A 6,150-nucleotide genomic window follows, 5' to 3' on the forward strand; every position below is an offset into this window, starting at 1 on the left:
TGCATGTACACATCCAGATGGCTGGTTCCTGCCTTAACTGATGACATTACCTTGTGAAATTCCTTTTCCTGGTTCATCCTGGCTCAAAAGCTCCCCCACTGAGCACCTTGTGACCCCCTACTCCTACCCGCCAGAGAACAAACCCCTTTGACTGTAATTTTCCTTTACCTACCCAAATCCTATAAAACGGCCCCACCTCTATCTCCCTTCGCTGACTGTCTTTTCGGATTCAGCCTACCTGCGCCCAGGTGATTAAAAAGCTTTATTGCTCACACAAAGCCTGTTTGGTGGTCTCTTCACATGGATGCACATGACATGTAGTATACTTTAAATCATGTCTAGATTACTTATAATACCTGATATAATATAAATGCTATATAAACAGTTGTTATGCTATATTGCTTTTTTGTCTTTTTAAATTGCTATTTAATTTTTTTTTTTTTTTTTTTTGAGATGGAGTTTCACTCTGTCACCCAGGCTGGAGTACAGTGGCACGATCTCAGCTCACTGAAACCTCTGCCTTCCAGTTTCAAGTGATTCTTCTGCCTCAGCCTCCCGAGTAGCTGGGATTACAGGTGCCCGCCACCACACCCGGCTAATTTTTGTGTTTTTAGTAGAGACAGGGTTTTACCACGTTGGTCAGGCTGGTCTTGAACTGCTGACCTCAGGTGACCCACCCACCTCAGCCTCCCAAAGTGCTGGGATTACAGATGTGAGCCACTGTGCCCCGCCTTACTTAATATTTTGACCTATGGCTAGTTGAATCCACTGATGGAGAACCCATGGCTATGGAAGGCCAACTGGAGAAAAAGAGAGAGAGAGAGAGAGAGAGAGAGGAGAAAGAGACAAAGTAAGAGAATTCCTACTGTACTGGCCAAGAAAATGAAATGAAAACAGGGATATTACTACAGATCATATAGACATTAGTAGGAGATATTATAAACAATTTTATGCCAATTAATTTGACAGTGTAGATGCAATGCACCAATTCTTTAAAAAAGACAATTTATCAGAGCTGAAATAGGGTAGAATTTAAAAATCTGAATAGCTCTTCATGTTTAAAGAAATTGAATGTTGTTCAACAGACTTCCCACAAAGAGAATTCCAGGCCCAGATGGTTTCAGTGGTCAAATTTATCAAACATATAAGAAAGAAAGAACTCCAGTCTTGTGCAAAGTTTGTTTAGAAAATAGAGGAGGAAACAGTTTTCCTCTCCTTTTGAGGCCAGCATAACCCAAATAACATAAAATCAGTGCTACAAAAAAAAAAAAAAAATTAAGTAATATACAGCTTAATAGACCACATGACCATAGAAACAAAAAAACTTTAATAAAATGTCAGCAAATTGAATCCAACAGTGTATATAGAAAGATAATATATCATGATCAATTTGGGTTTATCCCAAATGCATGGAATGCAGGGTAGATTTAATGATCTAAAACCAATCAACGTAATTCACCATATTAACTGAAAAAGAAAAACTGTCATCATCACAATAAATGTAGAAAGACCACTTAAAATTCAATCCCTACTCAAAAACTGCCAAAAAAATAAGATTAGAAGGGACTTCCTTAATATGGTAAAGGCCATTCATGAAAAATCTATAGCCAATATCAGACTTAATGGTAATATATTGAACACTTGCCCCCTCATATCAGGAACAAGGCAAGGATGCCCCATCTTACCACTTTTTCTCAACATTTGTCTATCACTATTAACAAAGCAAGAAAAAGATATGGAAAGTGTAACAATTCAGAAGGAAGTAAAATTGTCCCTATTTTAAGATGACAGGATGGTGTTTTTACACAGAAATCATAGGAACTGACAAAACTACTAGAACTAACAAGTAAATTTAGGAAGGTCTCAGGATACCAGGTTAATATACATAAATCAATTCTATTTTTATATACTATCAGCAAAAATATAGTATGTAAAAATATATATCACATATGAAGAAATAATTGTAATAAGAGAAGCTATATGGTTAGCAACCAAACATATGTAAAGATACTCAACATCATCAATCACTAAGAGGCCAGATATGGTGGCCCTTGCCTGTAATCCCAACACTTTGGGAAGTGAAGGTGGGAGGATTGCTTGAGCCCAGGAGTTTGAGACCAGCCTGGGCAATATAATGAGACCCTTTCTCTATAATTTTTTTTTTTTTAATAGCCAGGGTTGGTATTGTGTGCCTGTATTCCCAGTTACTCAGGAGGCTGAAGTGGGAGAACCACTTCAAACCCAGGAGGTCCAGGCTGCATTGAGCTGTGATTACACCACTGCATTCCAGCCTGGACAACAGAGTGAGACCTTGTCTAAAATAATAATATAATATAATACAATATAATATAATATAATATATAAAATCATTAGGGGAATACAAATTATACAACAATGAGATACCTTTTGGTTTTTTTAAGATGGAGTCTCACTCTTTTTCCTAGACTGGAGTGCAGTGGCATGGTCTCGGCTCACTGCAACCTATGCCTGCTGGGTTCAAGCAGTCTCCTGCCTCAGCCTTCTGAGTAGTTGGGATTACAGGCATGTGGCACCACACATGACTAATTTTTGTATTTTTAGTAGAGACAGGGTTTCACTATGTTGGCCAGGCTCGTCTAGAACTCCTGACCTTGTGATCTGCCGCCTCAGCCTTCCAAAGTGCTGGGATTACAGGCATGAGACACTATGCCTGGCCAACAATGAGATAACTTTACATACCCATTAGAATGTCTAAAATTGAAAAACCTGGAAATAGCAAGTGCTGATGAGGATGAAGAGCAACTGCAACTCTCATACACCGTGGGTGGGAACACAAACTGGCCCAGTCACTTTGGTAAACAGTTTACTGGTATCTGATAAGACTAGCTATACATATACCTTATGGCCCAGGAATCCACTCCTAGATATTTACCTGAGAGAAATAAAAAACTTATGGTCACACTAAAATGTGTTGAGTGGTGTAGTCACAAATTATTCCAAACTGGAAATAACCCAGATTTCTTCCAGCAGATGAATGGATAAGCAACCTGGAGCATATCCGTACAATGGAATACTACTGAACAAGAAAGAACAAACTTCTGATACACACAGCAACACATCTGAGTCTCAAGTGAAGAAAGCCACTTTCAAGAGGCTGCATATAACAGACTCCATTCATAAGACACCCAGAAAAGGCAAAACTATAGGTCGGGCGCAGTGGCTCATGCCTGTAATCCCAGCACTTTGGGAGGCCAAGGTGGGCAGATCACGAGGCCAGGAGTTCAAGACCAGCCTGGCCATGGTGAAACCCCATCTCCACAAAAAAAATACAAAAATTAGCTGGGCGTGGCGGTGGGTGTCTATAATCCCAGCTACTCGGGAGGCTGAGGCAGAAGAAGTGATTGAACCAGGGAGGCGGGGGTTGCTGTGAGCTGAGATCGCACCATTGCACTCCAGCCTTGGCGACAGGGCAAGGCTCCATCTCAAAAAAAAAAAAAAAAAAAAAAAAAAAAAAGAAAAAGGGAAAACTGCTGAGACAAAAAACAGATCAGTTCTTGCCGGGGGCTCAAGATGGGAAGGGGTATTTACTACAAAAGCACATGAGAATAGTGAGGGGAGAGAAAGATGATAGAATTTTTCTATGTTTTGATTATAATGGTGATTAAATAACTCTGTATTTGCCATAATGCATAGAACAGTATTGTATTAGTCCATTCTCACACTGCTATAAAGAAATACTTGAGATTGGGTAACTCATAAAGAAAAGAGGTTTAATTGGCTCATGGTTTGGTAGGCTGTACAGGAAGCATGGCTGGGGACGCCTCCAGAAACCTGCAGTCATGGTGGAAGGTGAAGGGGAAGTAGGCTCCTCTTACATGGCCAGAGCAGGAAAAAGGGGTGGTGGGGAGGTACTACATACTTGTAAATTGCCAGATCTCATTGCAACTCACTATCAGGACATGGCCAGAGCAGGAAAAAGGGGTGGTGGGGAGGTACTACGCACTTGTAAATTGCCAGATCTCACTGCAACTCACTATCAGGAGAACAGCACTAAAGGGGAAATCCACCCCCATGACCCAGTCACTTCCCACCAGGCCCCACCTCCAATATTAGAGATTACAATTTGATGAGAGATTTGAATGGGGACAAAGACCCAAACCATACCAACTACATTTAAAAGGTAAACTTTCCTGCTTATAAATTATAGCTCAATAAACCTCCCCCCAAAAGTAATTACATTTTTATATATTAGCAAAAAAAATTAAGAACATGAAACTTAATTCAATTATTGAAGCATGTACCTATGAAAGCAGGACAGAACTTTGAGGCCATTAAACTAAAGGGGGAAAGAACTCTGGACAGAATGCCCAGTTCAACCCCTTAGGACATGGTGAAGACAACCAAAGCAATCTCAAACTCCTCTCTCCCACACAAGACATTTTCTATTATCTCTTAATATACACCCATCCTAAAGGAAATAAAACTTTATCTGCAAAGGAACTGACGTTTACTGCACAGAAATCCTACTGGAAATATTCTCTTTCTGTAGGACATACCCAAAAGTAAATACCATAGACATGGAGTACTGTTAGCATCTGGCAAGTTCACACCTTTCTAGGGAAACACCACAGTCATGAATATTATTCTTCAGTTAGAAGGCTACACATTATTAAATAAATTCAGGAGGCCACGAGTGGTGGCTCACACCTGTAATCCCAGCAATTTGGGAGGCTGAGACATGCAGATCACTTGAGGCCAGGAGTTCAAGACCAGCCTGGCCAACTTGGTGAAACTCTGTTTCTACTAAAAAAAAGAATAATAATACAAAAACTATCTGGGCATGATGGCACATGCCTGAAATCCCAGCTACTCGGGAGGCTGAAGCAAGAGAATCGCTCAAACGTGGGAGGCGGAGGTTGCAGTGAGCCGATATCCCACCACTGCACTCCAGCCTGGGCGATAGAGCGAGACTCTGTCTCAGAAAAAAAACAAACAAAAAAAAATCAGAAAAGGTAAGAACAGCTTAGAAATATATATATTAATATTTCTTAGATACACCAATGTTAGGTCTGAATGCTAGTTTGAGTGTCCTTCAGTGCTTACTAGAGGCACCCTCAAGAGTTTAGCAATTGCCTCAAAGGATTTCCATCTTTCTTCATAGTAAACCAGATCTTAGATCCTGTTGTTTGTATATCTTTGTATGTCTCTTGGTTTATCTAAATTTTGACTGTGTGTCTGTGACACTGATTCATTCTGCACACTGGAGAGAGAAGCAATGGAACACAGAGAGAAGTTGTGAATGTAACATTACTTCCATTCATTGATGCACTCATTCATTCACCAGATGTTTCAGTGCTCATGATTTGCCAGTGGCATGGGTAAGAATAAGGCTTCTTACCAATTGTATTGTGTTTAGAACAGTGCCAGGCATTTTATTTCGATTAACTTATTTAATCTTCACAAACATCCAATTAGGTACTTTATAGAAGAGGAAACTGAGGCATAGAGAGGTTTATTTGTCTAAGGTCCTACAGAGAGTAAGTGGCACAAGCAGAATTTGAACCCAGACATTCTGCCTCAAAACCACCATTGAACACTGATAAGGCTGGAGACGAAGGCAGGGACTAGAGCATGCAGTGCTGGGTGCTTCTCAGGACGACATTTGGATTTAATTTTAATGGCAATAGCAAAACATTAAAGGTTTTTCAAAGCAGGAGTTTTCATAAACCTATTTGTGCTTTCCTGCAGTCAGGCAGACTGCAGCATGAAAATGGGTTGGAGAGCCCAGGCAAGAGGCTGGGGCAGTTGTGCCCAGGAGGGTGGGCCAGGATGTTGCCACAGCGGGGAAGAGAAATGAGTGGATACTAGAGTCAAACTGGAAGGCTATGAGGGTGGAATGGAATGAGACATGAGGAAAAGAGGAAATCACCCATGACCCCTGCATTCATTGCCTATGGCTGCTGTGACAAATTACCACAAACTTCATGGCTTAAAACCACATTACTGTATCATCTCATAGTCCTGGAGGTCAGAAGTCTAAAATGGGTCCACAGGACTGCCTACCACAACCTCTGAGCCTGAGCTTTAGTAACTTAGTGGATGAAAATATAACAGAACTATCAAGGAAAATGATGTCAAAAAGAATTGATGGCTCGACTTAGCATTAACTGC

This window comes from Papio anubis, chromosome 2 (assembly GCF_008728515.1).
Source record: "Papio anubis isolate 15944 chromosome 2, Panubis1.0, whole genome shotgun sequence".
Taxonomy (NCBI): domain Eukaryota; kingdom Metazoa; phylum Chordata; class Mammalia; order Primates; family Cercopithecidae; genus Papio; species Papio anubis.